At 39.1% G+C, this 19,812-nt stretch overlaps 1 long non-coding RNA gene and 1 pseudogene across 2 annotated transcripts; one reads left to right on the top strand and one right to left on the bottom strand.

Annotated features, from left to right (window-relative positions):
- Window positions 1-684: 684 nt before the first annotated feature.
- LOC140639644 (uncharacterized) lies at window positions 685-15,051 on the bottom strand. Of its 2 annotated transcripts, none has more exons than XR_012036293.1 (3): window positions 13,177-15,051; window positions 10,740-10,860; window positions 685-2,166 (listed from the first exon to the last, which is right to left on the bottom strand). It is a non-coding gene; the product is annotated as an uncharacterized lncRNA (long non-coding RNA). The 2 variants fall into 2 exon arrangements; XR_012036294.1 differs by lacking the exon at window positions 13,177-15,051 and adding an exon at window positions 12,617-12,697.
- On the top strand, window positions 3,609-5,123 carry LOC140639634 (tubulin alpha-1A chain-like; annotated as a pseudogene).
- Window positions 15,052-19,812: the final 4,761 nt, after the last annotated feature.

Consider the following 19,812-nt stretch of genomic DNA (forward strand, 5'->3'; position numbering starts at 1 on the left):
TAAATAATAAAAGATATAAAAAATTTCCAAGAGAAAATTCAGAGCTAAATTAGTATAGAATTATTATGCTCGTGGATTAGAAGACTCGTGTCAAAATGTTAATTCTAGGGTGCCTGGCTGATGCAGTCAGTTGGGCAGCTGACCCTTGGCTTCAGTTCAGGTCATGATCTCAGGGTTGTGAGATCAAGCCCCACTTTAGGCCTATACACAGTGCAGAGTCAGTTTGGGGTTCTCTTTCCCTCTCCTTTGGTCCCTCCCACTCTTTCTCTCTCTCTCTCTCTCTCTCTCTCTCTCAAATAAATAAATAAATCTTTTAAAAAATAAAATTTTAATTCTCTCCAAATTGATTTACAGATTCAGTATAAAGCCAATAAAAATCCCAGCAGAAAGTTTTGTAGAAACTGACAGAAGCATCATCAAATATGCATGAAAATTAAAGGGGACTATGTTAGTGAAAACATTTTGAAAGGAATAACAAATTGGAGGAACCAACAGTACTGATGTTGTTTTTATGAAAATATAATATTTGAGAAACAATGGGATTGATATAAAGATAGACAAATATAACCTTGGAACACAATAAAATGTCCAAAAATAGACTCCTATATATGATTAGTTGATTTTCTTTTTTTTTTTGATTAGTTGATTTTCAATAAAAGTACCATAACAATTCAATGAGGAAAAATTAACCTTCTCAACAAATCATGCTTGAATAGTTGATAGCCATATTCAAAAATATAAACCTTAACCCTTAGCTCGCACCGATAAAAAAATTGATTCCAGATAGATCATAGATCTAGATGTGAGGACATAATTCTAAAACTGAGTAGGCCACAAAGGAGCCTAAGATAGTGCATATGCTCATTATCTAGATTTTGATCATGATTTCACATTTGTATGTCCATGTCAAAAATTATCAAATAGTTCATCATAAATATATGCAGTTTATTATACATCATATTGAGTATGCCTCAATAAAGTAGTGTTTTATAAGACTCAAATCAAAAGTAGGCAGAACTAAATGTTGAAAAACAATTACCCAGTATTTTAGAGAGCAGAATTTTTCACTTTATTTTAATTACAAAGAGGAAACTGTTTCAAGCATGCAATAGTAGGGTATTTTCAATATCCGATAATAAATACCATACTTGTTGCAATAAATAAATGTACCTCATTTATACAAACTAATTCTAGAAGCCTTCCATTATTCAGTATTTCTCAGTCTAGCCAAAAGGTGGCAGTGTTCAAAAAGTATTTGAGTTTAGGTCTGCAGCACTGGAGGAACAGGAAACCAGGTGTGATCTCTCAGATTGGTGCAGTGCCCTGCACCAGTGAGACCCCGCTGAGCTCAAGTAACCTGTGCTGGGGAAGCTCATTCGAGAACTCCTGATCCAGCTGCCTTCTGAGGAACCAGAAGATGGAGACTCTCCTGCAAGTTCTCATAGGGATATTAGAGTTGCAGGCAGCCTGTAAGTATGGGGTTAGTGTAGAGAGTCAGGGGATGATGACAGCTTCCTGAGGGCAGGGATTCAGTCTTCTTCTGTCCCATGGAGGCCCATTTGAGAGCCAGATACATGTTGAAAAGATAGACAATACAATATTCTGTGTTGAAGGGATAATGTTGCTGCCTCAGGGGGAAGTGAAGAGGCAGGTGAGAAAAACCATACCTACCATGAGCATGAAGATCTTAGGCTTGGCGTTTTCTTTACATTGTCTTTTTGAACAGGGGTCAGTAGCCAAGAACTGGAGCAGAGTCCACAGTCTCTGATCATCCAAGAAGGAGAAAATTTCACCATAAACTGCCATTCATCAAAGCCTGTGTATGCCCTACACTGGTACAGGCAAAAAAATAGTGAAGGTCTAATATCCTTGATGATATTATGGGAGAATGGGGAAAAGAGTCATGAAAAAACCACTGCCACGTTAAATGAGAAGAAGCAGCAAAGTTCCCTGCATATCACAGCCTCCCAGTCCAGCGACTCAGGCATCTACTTCTGTGCAGCAGACACACTGTGATCTCCAGGCCTAGGCAGGCTGTCCTCAAACATGCAGCTGCAGATGCTCTGCTGACACAGGGCTCCTGAGCGGTGGATGGGCCACTTGCCAGAGGATGCAGAAGAGTTTCTTTTCTTTCAAGAGAAGCTTGAGGAAGATACAGTAGTCTCACTGAAAAAAAAAAAAAAAAGATTGGTGGTGGGGGGCAGGGCAAGATGGCGGAGGAGTAGGGTCCCCAAGTCACCTGTCCCCACCAACTTACCTAGATAACTTTCAAATCATCCTGAAAATCTATGAATTCAACCTGATATTTAAAGAGAGAACAGCTGGAATGCTACAGTGAGAAGAGTTTGCGCTTCTAACAAGTACAACTCATTTTTAGCCACTGTACACTGAGCAAAATGACTAGAAAGAAGAACTCACCACAAAAGAAAGAATCAGGGATCCCTGGGTGGCGCAGCAGTTTAGCGCCTGCCTTTGGCCCAGGGCGCGATCCTGGAGACCGGGATCGAATCCCACGTCGGGCTCCCAGTGCATGGAGCCTGCTTCTCCCTCTGCCTATGTCTCTGCCTCTCTCTCTCTCTCTCTCTCTCTGTGTGTGTTATTATCATAAATAAATTTTAAAAAATTAAAAAAAAGAAAGAATCAGAAACAGTACTCTCTCCCACAGACTTAAAAAATTTGGATTACAATTCGATGTCAGAAAGCCAATTCAGAAGCACAATTATAAAGCTACTGGTGGCTCTGGAAAAAAATATAATGGATTCAAGAGATTTCATGACTGCAGAATTTAGATCTAATCAGGCTGAAATTAAAAATCAATTAAATGAGATGCAATCCAAACTGGAGGTCCTAACGAAAAGGGTTAATGAACTAGAAGAACAAGTGAGTGACCTGGAAGACAAGTTGATGGCAAGGAAGGAAGCTGAGGGAAAAAGAGAAAAACATCTAAAAGACCGTTAGGAAAGGCTAAGGGAAATAAATGACAGCCTCAGAAGGAAAACTCTTTCCTTTTAATTAACGTTTAATTGGGGTTCCAGAGGGTGCCGAAAGGGACAGAGGACCAGAAAGCATATTTGAACAAATCATAGCTGAGAATATCCCTAATATGGGGAGGGAAACAGGTATTCAGATCCAGAAGATAGAAAGATTCCCCCCCCCAAAATCAATAAAAACCATTCAACACCCCAACATTTAATAGTGAAACTTGCAAATTCCAAAGATAAAGAAGATCCTTAAAGCAGCAAGAGATGAGATCCCTAACCTGTATGGGGAGAAGTATTAGGTTAATAGCAGACCTCACCACAGAGACCTGGCAGGCCAGTAAGGGCTGGCAGGATATATTCAGGGTCCTAAATGAGAAGAACATGCAGCCAAGAATACTCTATCCAGCAAGGCTCTCATTCAGAATAGGAGAGATAAAGAGTTTCCAAGACAGGCAGAAACTGAAAGAATATGTGACCACCAAACCAGCTCTGCAAGAAATATTAAGGGGGGCTCTGTAAAAGAGAGGAAGCCCAAAGAAATAATCCACAAAACAGGGACTGAATAGGTACTATGATGACACTAAACTCATATATTTCAATAATTACTCTGGAGATTCTCTTACATCGACTGCCTAAGAGTCACGCTGTAAGAAGCAACAACCTCTCCTCTTCTTCGCCATCCGCCCAGCAGCCGCCAAGCAGCAACCATGCGTGAGGGTATCTCGACCCACGTTGGCCAGGCAGGTGTACAGATCGGCAATGCCTGCTGGGAGCTCTATTGCCTGGAACACGGCATTCAGCCCGATGGCCAGATGCCAAGTGACAAGACCATTAGGGGAGGAGATGACTCCTTCAACACCTTCTTCAGTGAGATGGGCACTGGCAAGCATGTGCCCAGGGCAGTGTTTGTAGACCTGGAGCCCACAGTCATTGATGAAGTTTGCAATGGCACCTACCGCCAGCTCCTCCACCCTGAGCAGCTCATCACAGGCAAGATGCTGCCAATAACTATGCCCAAGGGCACAACACCATTGTCAAGGAGATCATTGACCTTGTCTTGGACCAAATTCAGGAACTGGCTGGCCAGTGCACGGGTCTTCAGGGCTTCTTGGTTTTCCACAGCTTTGGAGGGGGAACCGGTTCTGGGTTAATATCCCTGCTGATGGAACGTCTCTCTGTCGATTATGGCAAGAAGTCCAAGCTAGAGCTCTCCATCTACCCTCCCCCCCAGGTGTCCACAGCTGTTTAGAGCCCTACAACTCCATCCTCACCACCCACACCACCCTGGAGCACTCTGATTGTGCCTTCATGGTAGACAACGAGGCCATCTATGACATCTGTCATAGAAACCTCGATATTGAGCACCCAACCTACACTAATCTAAACAGGCTGATAGGTCAGATTGTGTCCTCCATCACTGCTTCCCTCAGATTTGATGGAGCCCTGAATGTGGATCTGATGGAGTTCCAGACCAACCTGGTGCCCTATCCCTGCATCCACTTCCCTCTGGCCACATATGCCCCTGTCATCTCTGCTGAGAAAGCCTACCATGAACAGCTTTCTGTAGCAGAGATCACCAATGCATGCTTTGAGCCAGCCAACCAGATGGTGAAATGTGACCCTCGCCATGGTAAATACATGGCTTGCTGCCTGTTGTACCATGGTGATGTGGTTCCCAAAGATGTCAATGCTTCCATTGCCACCATCAAGACCAAGCGTACCATCCAGTTTGTGGACTGGTGCCCCACTGGCTTCAAAGTAGGCATTAATTACCAGCCTCACACTGTGGTACCTGGTGGAGACCTGGCCAAACTACAGCAAGCTGTGTGCATGCTGAGCAACACCACAGCCATTGCTGAGGCCTGGACTCACCTGGACCACAAGTTTGACCTGATGTATGCCAAGCATGCCTTTGTTCACTGGTATGTGGGTGAAGGCATGGAGGAAGGAGAGTTTTCTGAGGCCCGTGAGGACATGGCTGCCCTGGAGAAGGATTATGAGGAGGTTGGTGTGGATTCTGTTGAAGGAGAGGGTGAAGATGAAGGAAAAGAATACTAAAGTTAAAAATGTCACAAAGGTGCTGCTTTTGCAGGGAAGCTTATTCTGTTTTGAACATTGAAAAGTTGTGCTCTGATCAGTTAATTTGTAGTAGCAGTTTATACTCTCATATACAATTACTGACCTATGCTTTAAAACACAATGCTTTGTTACAGACCCAAGCTGTCCATTTCTCTGATGGGTTTGAATAAAGTATTCCCTGTCTTAAATGAAAAAAAAAAAGCTACTCTGAACTTGAATGGGCTAAATAATCCCATCAAAAGATGCAGGGTTTCAGAACGGATAAAAAAACAAGATCCATCTATTTGCTGTCTACAAGAGACTCAATTTAGACCTAAGACACCTATAGCCTGAAAATGAAAGGTTGGAGGACCATTTACCATTCAAATGGTCCTCAAAAGAAAACTGGGGTAGCAATCCTCATATAGGATAAATTAAAGTTTACCTCAAAGACTTTAGAAGAGATGAAGAGGGACACTATATCATAAAGTGTCTATCCAACAAGAGGACCTACCAATCATGAATATTTATGCCCCTAAAGTGGGAGCTGCCAAGTATATCAATAAATTAATAACCAAAGTAAAGACATACTTAGATAATAATACTAATACTGGGAGACTTCAACACAGTGCTTTCTGCAAGTGACAGATTTTCTAAGCACATCTCCAAAGAAACAAGAGCTTTAAATGACACACTGGACCAGATGGATTTCACACATGTTTACAGAACTTTACATCCAAATGAACTGAATGCACATTCTTTTCAAGTGAACATGGAACTTTTTCCAGAATAGACCACATACTGGGTCACAAATCAGGTCTTAACCAAACCAAAACATTGGGATTGTCCCCTGAATATTTTCAGACCATAATGCTTTGAAACTTGAACTCAATCACAAGAAGAAATTAGGAAGAAATTCAAACACGTGGACATTAAAGACAATTCTGCTAAAAGATGAAAGGGTCAACCAGGAAATTAGAGAAGAACTAAAAAGATTCATGGAAACTAATGAAAATGAAGATACAACCTTTCAAAATCTTTGGGATACAGCAAAAGCAGTCCTAAGAGAGAAATACATTGCAATACAAGCATCCCTCAAAAAATTGGAAAAACTCAAATTCACAAGCTAACCTTGCACCTGAAGGAACTGGAGAAAGAAGCAAATGAAACCTACATGAAGCAGAAGAAGAGAGTTAATAAAGATTCAAGCAGAACTCAATGAAATAGAGACCAGAAGAACTGTAGAACAGATCAACAAAATCAGGAGCTGGTTCTTTGAAAGAATTAATAAGATAGATAAACCATTAGCCAGCCTTATTAAAAACAAAAAAGACTCTAATTAATAAAATCACAAATGAAAAAGGAGAAATCACAACCAATACCAAGGAAATACAAACCATTTTAAAAACATATTATGAGCAGCTATACGCCAATAAATTAGGCAATTACAAGAAATGGACGCATTTCTGGAAAACCACAAACTACCAAAAATGGAACAGGAAAAAATAGAAAACCTGAACCAGCCAATAACCAGGGAGGAAATTGAAGCAGGCAACAAAAACCTCCCAAGACACAAATGTCCAGGGCCAGATGGCTTCCCAGGGGAATTCTATCAAATGTTTAAAGAAGAAGCAATACCTATTCTACTAAAGCTGATCAGAAAGATAGAAAGAGATGGAGTACTTCCAAACTCGTTCTATGAGGCCAGCATCACCTTAATTCCAAAACCAGACAAAGACCCCACCAAAAAGGAGAATTGTAGAGCAATATTCCTGATGAACACAAATGCAAAAATTCTCAACAAGATACTAGCCAATAGGATCCAACAGTAGATTAAGAAGATTATTCACCAGGACCAAGTGGGATTTATTCCCAGGATGCAAGGCTGGTTCAACACTCGTAAAACAATCAATGTGATAGATCATATCAACAAGAGAAAAAACAAGAACCATAGGATCCTCTCAATAGATGCAGAGAAAGCATTTGACAAAATACAGCATCCATTCCTGATCCAAACTCTTCAGAGTGTAGAGATAGAGGGAACATTCCTCGACACCTTAAAAGCCATCTACGAAAAGCCCACAGCAAATATCATTCTCAATGGGGAAACAGTGAGAGGCTTTCTCCTAAGATCAGGAACAAAACAGGGATGTCCACTCTCACCACTGCTATTCAACATAGTACTAGAAGTCCTAGCCTCAGCAATCAGACAACAAAAAGAAATAAAAGGCATTCCAATTGGCAAAGAAGAAGTCAAACTCTCCCTCTTCGCAGATGACATGATACTGTACATAGAAAACCCAAAAGCCTCCACCCCAAGATTGCTAGAACTCATACAGCAATTTGGCAGTGTGGCAGGATACAAAATCAATGCCCAGAAGTCAGTGGCATTTCTATACACTAACAATGAGACTGAAAAAAGAGAAATCAAGGAGTCAATCCCATTTACAATTGCACCCAAAAGCGGAAGATACCTAGGAATAAACCTAACCAAAGAGGTAAAGGATCTATACCCTCAAAACTATAGAACACTTCTGAAAGAAATTGAGGAAGACACAAAGAGATGGAAAAATATTCCATGCTCCTGGATTGGGAGAATTAATGTTGTGAAAATGTCAATGTTACCCAGGGCAATTTACACATTCAATGCAATCCCTATCAAAATACCATGGACTTTCTTCAGAGAGTTGGAACAAATCATCTTAAGATTTGTGTGGGGGAACCCTGGGTGGCGCAGCGGTTTGGCTCCTGCCTTTGGCCCAGGGCGTGATTCTGGAGACCCGGGATCGAATCCCACATCGGGCTCCCGGTGCATGGAGCCTGCTTCTCCCTCTCCCTGTGTCTCTGCCTCTCTCTCTCTCTCTCTCTGTGTGTGTGTGTGTGTGTGTGTGTGACTATCATAAATAAATAAAAATAAAAAGAATTAAAAAAAAAAGATTTGTGTGGGATCAGAAAAGACCCTGAATAGCCAGGGGAATATTAAAAAAGAAAACCAGAGCTGGGGGCATCACAATGCCAGATTTCAGGTTGTACTACAAACCTGTGGTCATCAAGACAGTGTGGTACTGGCACAAAAACAGACACATAGATCAATGGAATAGAATGGAGAACCCAGAAATTGGCCCTCAACTCTATGGTCAACTAATATTGGACAAAGCAGGAAAGACTCTCCACTGGAATAGACAGTCTCTTCAATAAATGGTGCTGGGAAATTGGACAGCCACGAGCAGAAGAATGAAACTAGACCACTCTCTTACACCATACACAAAGATAAACTCAAAATGGATGAAAGATCTAAATATGAGACAAGAATCCATCAAAATCCTAGAGGAGAACACAGGCAACACCCTTTTTGAACTTGGCCACAGCAACTTCTTGCAAGATACATATATGAAGGCAAGGGAGACAAAAGAAAAAATGAATTATTGGGACTTCAAGACAAAAAGTGTCTGCACAGCAAAAGAAACAGTCAACATAACTAAAAGACAACCTACAGAATGGGAGAAGATATTGCAAATGACCTATCAGATAAAGGGCTAGTATTCAGATCTATAAAGAACTTATTAAACTCAGCAGCAAAGAAACAAACAATCAAATCCTGAAATGGGCAAAAGACATAAACAGAAATTTCACAGAGGAAGACATAGACATGGCCAACAAGCAAACGAGAAAATGCTCCGCATCACTGGCCATCAGGGAAATACAAATAAAAACCACAATGAGGGGATCCCTGTGTGGCTCAGTGGTTTAGCGCCTACCTTCAGCCCAGGGTGTGATCCTGGAGTCCCGGGATCGAGTCCCATGTCAGGCTCCTTGCATGGAGCCTGCCTCTCCCTCTGCTTGTGTCTCTCCCTCTCCCTCTCTGTCTCTCATGAATAAATAAATAAAAATATGTTTTAAAAAACCACAATGTAATACCACCTCACACCAGAGAGAATGATGAAAATTAACAAGACAGGAAACAACTAATGTTGGAAAGGATTCGGAGAAAGGGAAACCCTCTTGCACTGTTGGTGGGAATGTGAACTGGTGCAGCCACTCTGGAAAACTGTCTGGAGGTTCCTCAAAGAGTTAAAAATAGACCTGCCCTACAACCCAGCAATTGCACTGCTGGGGATTTACCCCAAAGATACAGATGCAGTGAAACGCCGGGACACCTGCACCCCGATGTTTATAGCAGCAATGTCCACAATAGCCAAACTGTGGAAGGAGCCTCGGTGTCCATCGACAGATGAATGGATAAAGAAGCTGTGGTCATTGTATACAATGGAATATTCCTCAGCCATTAGAAATGACAAATACCCACCATTTTCTTTGATGTGGATGGAACTGGAGGGTATTACGCTGAGTGAAGTAAGTCAATCAGAGAAGGACAAACATTATATGGTCTTATTCATTTGGGGAATATAAAAAATAGTGAAAGGGAAAAAAGGGGAAAGGAGAGAAAATAAGTGGGAAATATCAGTGAGGGTGACAGAACATGAGAGACTCCTAAGTCTGGTAAACGAACAAGGGGTAGTGGAAGGGGAGGTGGGCGGGTTTGGGGTGACTAGGTGACAGGCACTTAGGGGGGCACTTGACGGGATGAGCACTGGCTGTTATGCTATATGTTGGCAAATCGAGCTCCAATAAAAATATATATACAAAAAAACAAACAAACAAACAAAACCAACAAACCAAAAAAAAAAAAAAAAAACAGAACACAAAGAAGGAAGGTCTGGAGTGAGAGTAAGGAAAGCTCTTACGTTTATTTCCAAATTTCATTTGACTTTTTGTCTGGGTAATTATTACTTTCTAGTAGGTGGAACCTCAAGCCAGGACAAGAATATCATGAATTTCAATGATTTTTGCATTCACTGTGCACAGATCTTGTGCCTTTATTGTTCCAAGGGAACTCTTTCCCTTCTGCTACTCACTCAGCTTGTTAATAGAAAGAAAATCTGAGTCACATAGTAGATTCCTTGTGGCATTTTAGGATTGAACCATAAGTACTGGGACAGCAGTATTGTCACACTAGGAAGAGTCAGGGCAATGCTTTTTCCTAAGTTTATATCATCAACATAGAGATAGACAAATGGATGGATAGGTGGAAGAGAGAGAGAGAGAAAGTGAGAGAGGGACAAGCCCATCTCAGACTGCCTGTTACTTTAGCAACATGGCCTCATCGGTTCACACTGCCCATTGGCTGCAGCCACACCCAGTTGGCCCCTCACCTCTCATGTTGCTTCAGAAAGAAACAAATTCTATACAGTCCTGTGGCAGAGCTCGTCTTGCAGACTTTTTTTTCATTTGTCTTGTCCACTATCCTTGATAAGAGATAAGCTCTTAGAGCCACGTGGAGCATACAAGGATTTTGTCCTTAATTCTTCCCCATCCTGGCATCTTTATTTGATTCCCAATCCTGTCGGCCGCCCCTGCTTTTTTCCCCCACTCCTAGTGGTACTCCGTGACCTTTTAATACCCTTTTGCCCACCCAAAGCCTAATGTTTCTGGTCACCAAATTGCTTTCCAAAATCTTCTCCCACTTCATTGATTCCATATCCATTTCCCAGCTCAATCTCCAAAATGGAGTGGTTCCTACCCTAACTCACATCTCGATGCGACATTCTTGATTGGCTCCCCCTGGATTGCTTATATTTGAAAAAGGAATGTTGGAGGACATTCAATGGAAATCATCTCAACTAGTGTGCTTTCACTTACAGTGACAGTTGGAGAGGAAGGATGTTTGAAGGCAAATGCTGCTTCCAATACCACTAAACCATAATGTAGGCCATCTGCAAGGGTGTAAGGCAGTTCCCGTGGGCAGGGTGCTGGCACCATACTGCAAGCATTTATTTAAAAATAAATCATTACTCAATTTGTTTACAAGGATAATGCGATCCAGAAAAGAACAAGGACAGAGATTCTATTGCTTGACACTGCACACAATAAGTTGTAGCGTCTGTTATCCCAGACACCATCTCCATACAATCATTGTGATGGGTGTTTGGGATGCATAGAATTAAGGGCATCATATCCACTTAGAGTTAATACAATAGAAGGTATAGAATGGCCATAGAATTATATGATTATCTGCATTTTACTTATGAAAAAAACTGAGAGTGAGAAGAAATTCCCATCAAGGAATGCTTTTAAGAATTTGAATCCTGGGACAGCACATTGGAGGCCACAGCCATCCCAGAGACATAGAGGCCACTTGCCTATCACATGGTGCATCTGCACCTTGCCTGCTTCCTTTCAGTAGGTGACTCTGAACACAGTTTCTCATGGTCACTGCCCACCAACCTGAAGTCAGGAGGCAGGTTGTGCTTTGCACTCATTTCTGCAAAATGCCTAAAAGAAAATGATGGAAAAAGGTAACTACACCCCTGACTACCAGGGAACTGAACTAGACCTTTGTGACTGAGTTGAAAATCTCTTCCCTGGAACAATGGATGCAGCCCTAGAGCTGTGCCAGTTTCCTGCACTTAAAAGTGGTGGCCCCTCATATTTACCTCATTTTGTTTTGTTGGGGTTCCTGATTGGCATCTTCCTTCTTCCCTAACTCTAAATAGTAATAATCCATCCTTTTATGGCAGAGCTTTCTTTCCATACAAGCTCACTAAAGCCATTTGCTACCCTTGGTTTTCTGGCATAGTAATTCTACTTAGAAGATCATCCAAACAATTAAGTTAGAATACATAGCAACTGTATTTCTTAGGTTGTTGTAGTTTGCACACTTAAGACAGATATGAGTCTTCTCATTAAACTCAGTGTTTTAAAAAATTTCCCTACAAATTCCTGCTAACAGCCAGGAGAGTGAGGCTGTATTCTTGCAGGTCTGTGAGATGTGGTCTCCCATATATATGATATCTCTTTGAAGTTTCATGTTCTATCTTTAAAATTCATGTGTTACATTCTATTCTGTATGCCCTCATTTGTTTCAATATACAAAGAAAGAAAGAAAGAAAGAATGAATGAATGAAAGAAAGAAAGAAAGAAAGAAGAAAGAAAAGAAGAAAGAAAAGAAAGAAGAAAGAAAGAAAGAAAGAGAAAGAAAGAAAGAAAGAAAGAAAGAAAGAAAGAAAGAAAGAAAGAAAGAAAAGAAAGAAAGAAAGAAAGAAAGAAAGAAAGAAAGAAAGAAAGAAAGAAAGAAAGAAAGAAAGAAAGAAAGAAAGAAGAAAGAAAAGCTTTTAATTCATGATCCAGAAATGTATGCCATGTTTATCCCAATGCATAGTGGCATCCTTTATACACTACTGCCTGGCCTATACTCTGTTATGGGACAGAAATAGACTGCCAGAATTCTCAAGAAAATGGGGACACTCTCAAGGCTGAGACAGCAGGACCTCATGGAGACTGGAACAGCTGCTCATCATCAGGGAGACTGCAGCAGCAACCATGATGATCACAAGGGGGGAGTAGATCCAATGATACGTCATTTCTGTGCCTCCCACATTCCATGAAGAGAGCACCAAATTAATGCAAATTTGTTTTTATCCAAACAGAATGTCTTGGCTTTTTGTTTATTGTTTGCTTTTTAAAAATGTATTACTTCAATAAAATATTGCAGAGTCATTAAAAAAGAAAGAAGGCACCTGGCTGGCTCAGTTGGTAGACCGTATGACTTCTGATCTCAGGGTTCTGAGTTCAAGCTGCATGTTAGATATAGAGCTTGCAAGAAAGAAAGAAAGAAAGAAAGAAAGAAAGAAAGAAAGAAAGAAAGAAAAAGAAAGAAGAGAGAGAGAATGTCGGGTTATTAGTATTTTTGTCTCCATCAGGGTCCTTTTCTTTTTTTTTTTTTCCTGTCTCTGCCTGTCATGTTAAGGTAATCTTCTCAAATGCCTAGTGATCCCAGATGCTCATTCATACTTAGTGGGATATAAATCTGGGATCTGAGCAAAGGAGGACAGCTCTAGTTTTTAAGTACTCACTCTCAGCTGAGCCTGGTATCCCAGACTCTTATATGTGTCTTTATTCCATATCTTCAGAAAAAAAGGGCTTTCGCCCCTCCCCCCCACAAAATCTAATGGAAAGGCATGGACACCTGATTTTTCCAGGTCAGGATGTGAAATCTGAGAGTATAACTGTACTTTATACTATTTTCCTTTAGACCTGATATATTCTGTTTGAAATCCCCTTACCCTGAACCCCTTACCCTGATCTGCTGTGGTACAAGTTCTTGAGACTTTCAGAGCACCTGGATTTTTGTTGGCATTTTCCTCTGCGAGTCCTTAGGACTTACTTTTCTTCAGGCTGCTAAACCAGTTACCAGTTGTCCATTCACTTTCAGTTCCCAAAACATCTTATGGGATAATAAACATAAACATAACATCTTTATATTCTTTGGGGGTTCATAATTTTCTTAAAAAATTTACTTTTATTTCAGTGGATTCTGAAAAAGGCACAGAGAAAAAATATGTCTTCAATTCACCATGCTTAATCCTGTCTGGCTCTCACTGATTTTCCAGGGAGATATTATAAGGTGCCCAGGTGAAGAGTTCCTGTCTGTCTTGTTCATGTCTTTATATTTCCCTAGCAGACAATGGGTACTCAATAAGGGTTCATCAAATGAATGGGAGAAATTGGATTATTTTTACAACTCTCCAAGAGTGGCATGAAGGAACAGCAATCTAGTGACTAGTCATAAGGGGGCAGTGTCTCCATTCAAAGTTAACCTTCAAGATTGGCTCAAAACTCAGAGAAACCTCCAGTTAGAGATCAGATTGGCTGATACACAGAACAGATATTTTCACATCACGGTGGTATTTATAGTGTTACTCTAAGCTAAGAGGAGTTTCTTGAAGCAAAAATCCTTTTAGGAAATAATTTTTTGCTGAAGGACTTGTGATGACCATGCTCCTTGAAGGTTTATTAATATTCCTGTGCATGCAGCTGACATGTGAGTCTTAGGGGTTTCTGAGTCTCAGAGAATTCTAAAGGGGTGGAAATTCTGTGAGGGCAAGATGTGAGGTCTTATCTAGGTCCATGAAAAGAAAGAAACAGAAGGAGAAAAGCTAGTGAGAGAGAGAGAGGAAAAGAAAAAGCACAGCAGTAGGTCTGGGGAGTTAGTGTCTATCATGGTTCTGACAAAGGTGATCTAAAAATGATTTTGAATACCTTCTTTTGTCTTTCTAAACAGGGGTGAGTGGCCAGCAGCTGAATCAGAATCCTAGGTCTGTGTCCATTCAGGAAGGAGAGGATGTCTCCATGAGCTGCAATTCCTCGAGTACACTCAACACTTTTCAATGGTTCAAGCAGGATCCTGTGGAGGGCCTTGTCCTCGTGATAGCCTTATATAAGGCTGGGGAATTGACCCGAGATGGAAAACTGACTGCTCAGTTCAGTGGAACAAGAACGGACAGCTTCTTGACCATTTCAGCCTCTGAGACTGAACATTCAGGCACCTACTTCTGCAGTGGCAACACAGTGTTCCCTGAGCACCTGCAGCCTGCACTCAACTTACAGCTGGGACCCCAGTCACTATGCTGCCTCCAGCTGCTGCTCCTCTTGGCAATAAATATGATCATGCACACCACCTATGTCCCCTCTTTCCCACTGCTGCAAATTCTCATGCATTCAAGGCTTTATCAGCCACAGGTTGTACTCTTTGATTAATGAACACAATCCCATTTTAATATATATTATTTTGTCAGTATATAAAGAGAAATGATCAGTACAAAATCACATTAGAAGATTTAACACAGATTTCTTTAAAAATGGATGGATATCAATGAAATAGAACTGAGAGTTCAGGCAAAAAAACCCAGACATCCATGGGCAATTGATTTTCAACAATAATACTAAGACCATCCAATGGCAGCATAGTGCTAGGACCACTGGATAGCCACATGCAAAAGAATATGCACATATTAAAATACTAACTCAAATGGATCAAAGACCTAAGTGTAAAAGCTAAAACTATAAACTCTTAGAAAATATGAGCAAAATTTTGGTGATCTTGGACTATGCAACTGTTTCTTCGAGATCATACCAAAAGCACAGCAATCAAAGAAAAAAATAAATTGGACTTTATCAATACCAAAACCTTTTTCAAAGACCACAAAGTTTTCCACAAATGAAATGGAAAAGACAACCACAGAATGGAATATATATATGTGATATATATTATGTATATTATTATATTATGATATATTATGATATTATAATATAATATCATATATTATGTAATATTATGTATAATATTATCTTATTATATTATGATATATATACCATAAATATATAATTTATCCAAAAAAGAGATAGCATTGAGAATATATTAAAAATAAGTTACAACTCAACAATAAAAAGAGTAATACTAATTTAAAAATGGTCAAGGGATTTGCACATAACGGAGCATTTTCAGCCATAAAAAAGAATAAAATATTGCCATTTGCAACAACATGGATGGAGCTAGAGGGTATAATGCTAAGTGAAATAAGTCAGAGAAAGACAAATACCCTATGATTTCTCTCATATGTGGAATTTAAGAGAAACAAAACAAACAAAAAACAAGAGACAAACCAAAAAGCAAACGCTTACCTTAGAGAACAAACTGATGGTCACCTGAGAGGAGGTGGATGGGTGAAATAAGTGAAGATTAAGAGTACACTTATCATGATGAGCACTGAGTAATACATAGACTTATTGAATCACTATATTGTACACCCGAAACTAATATAACATTGTGTGTTAATTACAATGGAATTAAAATTTTAAAAACATAAAATAAAACTAAAAATAATAATTAACCAGTTAAGAAAGGGAAATTAAAGAGAAATTTCATTCATGAAAATAACTGGAAAAAATACAAATTAAAAGTATTGACAAATATAAACAGATAATAAATATGTAACGTATGATAATATGAGTCATTAGAATTTATCTTAGAAATGTGTGGAAAGCTTAATATTAGAAAAATCTATTCCTGTAATTCCAACATTAGCAGATTAAAGGTGAAAAATGGCAAGACTATCTCAGTAGATAGTATTTTTAAATTAATGTTTTAGGCACACCTGGGTGGCTCAGTAGTTGAGTGTCTGCCTTCAGCTCAGGGCATGATCCTGGGGTCTGGGATCGAGTCTCACATCAGGCTCCCTCCGCCTATGTCTCTGCCTGTCTCTGTGAGTCTCTCATGAATAAATAAATAAAATCTTTTTTAAAAATTTAAAAAATAAATTAATGTTTTATAATGGATATTTTCAAGTGTGCACAAAAGAAGGAATAATATCAAAAATATGTACTCATCACCTGAATTCAAACAATGACAAATTACCACTATGTAACCAAAGTTTTTCATCCATATTCCTCCTCTCTCACACTTAAAGCAAATTCTAAACATTAGTCATTCCATCCATAAATAATTCAAAATACATCTCTAGGATAGGTATATTTTTAACATAGCCAGAAGTACATGATCATAGCTAAAATATGTAAGAGTACTATTTGTTTGTTTCTCCAAGAATAACACCTTGATTATACTAATTCCTTGGGATTTGTGCAAATATGTGTTAGGCCTAATATTTGGTTAATTTTTTTAAAGATTTTATTTATGTATCTGAGAGACAAACAAGCAGTGAGGAGGGGCAAAGGGAGAGGAAGAAACAGGCTCCCTGCTCAATCCCAGGATCCCCAGATCATGGCCTGAGCCAAAGGCAGATACTCTAACCAACTGAGCCACCCAGGCACCTCAATATTTGATTAACTTTTTATTATCTATGTGGGCTTGCAAAGAAATATTCTCTTGTTTTTTGGTACAGATTTCTATATATGTCAATTAAATCAACTTTGTTTGCATCTTCTATATATTAAGTAATATTTTGTCTCCTTGACCTGTCAATAATTGATAAAGATATATTGAAATATCACTACAGGAGTGAATTGTTCAATTTCTATCATTTTATCAATCCTTGCTTTATGCGTTTAATGTTAAATGCATGGAAGTTCAGAATCATTTTATCATACTGGAATTAATTAAAACTTTTATTATGGTTTAAAGCCTTTTTGATTATTTTTTAAAGATTTTATTTATTTATTTGACAGAGCAAGAGAGCATAAGTAAAGGGAGCAGCAGAGGGAGAAGGAAGTTGAGCAGGAAGCCTGATACAGGGCTCAATCCCAGGACCCCAGGGTCATGATCTGAGCTGAAGGCAAAAATTTAATTGACTGAGTCACCCAGGTGTCCCTAAGGTGTCCCTTCTTTATCCCTAAAAGCTTCTTGCCTTAAAGTCTCTTTTTTTCAGTTATTAACATAGATTCATACAGTATCTTTGGTTAGGATTTTCCTCCACATATTTTTCCATCCTTAACTTTCAAACTTCTTTGACTCTCATGTTTAAATTGGTCTCTTCAAAAAAAACATGTGACTGGATTCTGGCTTTGTATCAATCTTACAATCTCTGCTTTTTAATCAGTGAGTTAGTTTCATTTACATTTTTTATAATATTTTAGAATTAGGACTTGACTCTGCCATCTCAATGTGTACTTTATATTTGTTTTCTCCTTTTTCCCCACTTTCGTATGTGGGGAAAGGTGATTCAATTTGTGTCTTCTTTTTTGTTGTTTTGTTTTTTTCTTATTCTATATTCCCTTCCATTGGTTTGGAAGTTACATGCTCCTTTTAAAAATAATTCTGTAGTATTTACCTTTGAAATTTTACCATGCATACTTTAAATCTGAGGTTAATCTATGGCTTAACCATCTTTCTGAAAAATTTAAAAACATTACAATATTGTAACTTAGATCAAACTTTACTGGCTTACATGCTATCATTAGCCAACGTTTTAGATACTGACTTTAAAAGGAAAGGACATTATTAATACTCTTGCTATTATTGGCTGTTTACTGCCAAGATTTATTTATATTTTTTTATATTTATTTATTTATATTTTTTAAAAATATATTTTTTAATTTATTTGACAGAGAGAGAGCACAAGTAGGCAGAGTGGCAGGCATAGGGAGAGGGAAAAGCAGGATCCCCACTGAGCAGAGAGCCCCATGCAAGGCTTGATCCTAGGACCCTGGGATCATGACCTCAGCCAAAGGCAGACACTTAACCAACTTAGCCACCCAGGGCACCCCTGGATTGCCCATGTGTTACCAATCCCTTTGCTTACTATCTCTTCTTGCCTCTTGACCTTCCTTCTGAGATTGTTTTGCTCCTTCCTGGGGTACATCCTTTAGAATTGAAGGTCTGTTGGGGATAAACTTCTATAGCATTAGTTTCAACTTCATCCTTGAAAGGTAGTTTCCTTACAATTCTAGTTTAATAGCCATCTTCTGTCAGCATTTTGAAGGTATTTTCCAGTGTATCATGCTTCTGATTTTGAGAGATCTGCTCTTGGAGTTATTGCCATTCCTTTGTCATTAACCTGTTTTATTTTCTGACTGCTTTGAAAATCTTCTCTTTAACTTGGCAGTATTTCTAAAACTTGGCTGTTTATACAAATAACCTGTGTAGTCATCCATTCAGAAATAAAAGATTAAGAACAGGTGAATACAGTTCATTCCTTCTCTCTTTTTTTGTGATATTTAAACTAGTGTTGATTGCAAACATACTCCTGGTAAACATCCCAATGCAATTTACTAGAATATAAATGAGAGTCTTTTAGGAGCTACTATGAACTTACTCTGCCATGTTATGTTAGAATTGGTTGTGGTCTTTTTTTTTAACAAAGCCCAAAATTTAAGAATTTATAGATGCAACTGGCTGAAGAATGGAAATTAGTCACGCAGCCCATCTAGCTAAGTATCCAGAGAGATGTGAGAATTGAAGGGATCTCAAACTAAATTGTAATGTTGTGCTAAGAATCCTGCCCTCACAGTCACAATGCATTACAAAAAAAAAAAATTAGAAGAGCCCTAAATCTAATAAAATTATCAGCTGAAAACATACAACAAACATAATAGCAGAGAAACTAGGGGTTATGTGTTTAGCACTCAGTAAATGACTAAATAATTATATCTCTATACTACAGAACACTATCCAGTCATTAAAGAAAAAAAAATGAAGTAGACCTTCATTTAATAAAATGGAAATACATTTAAGATAAACTGTTCAAATGAAAAATAAGTTATCAAATAATATAAATTTATTTTCTTTAAAATGCATGTTCCCTTGATCTAAAAAATTAGCCATTTTATCTTCTTTTACTCTCATTTAGCCCATTATGGGTTGCATCATGACAAGTCACCTTGCCTGATAACGATTGTAAGTATCTCATCTTCCTCAGAACTAAAGAAAACAGACTCCATATTTTCTGTTCTTACAGCATAAAGTTCTGGTTGAATGAAGTGCAGAGACTCTTCTAAGGAGAAACAAATCAATAAAAAAGAAGGTAATTAGACTATTGATGTGAAAGGATAAGGAGGATTTTTAAGGAAAGTCAGGAGGTGCTGGAGAGTTGGGAGGAGGGGCACAGGCAACATCAAGGCCCTTGATGCAAGAAAGGAATGAAGAATGGGCAAGAGGCAAGAAGCAGCAGCTGCTAAGGACTGCCCAAGAGCCACACTAGTTCATGGCCTTCACTGCCCTTTAGCCCTATTTCCAGGAGTCTCCAGAAGGCTGGTGGCCTAGAAAGCCCATTCCAGGTAAATTTCCAGACTTCATGCAAGTGACCACTTGTCTCTCTCTGCAGCAAGAACCCTTTTGGCCCTCAGCCAAGCTTGAATACATCACCTTGCAGTGCCTTTAGAACAACTCAAGGCCAAATCGTGTCGTAGACACTTAGCAGGATGGTTAGGAGGTTCTCTAGCAACCATGCACCTGGGTGGGAAGGCAGGGAAAACATTAGAT

Source organism: Canis lupus, chromosome 9 (assembly GCF_048164855.1).
Source record: "Canis lupus baileyi chromosome 9, mCanLup2.hap1, whole genome shotgun sequence".
NCBI lineage: Eukaryota > Metazoa > Chordata > Mammalia > Carnivora > Canidae > Canis > Canis lupus.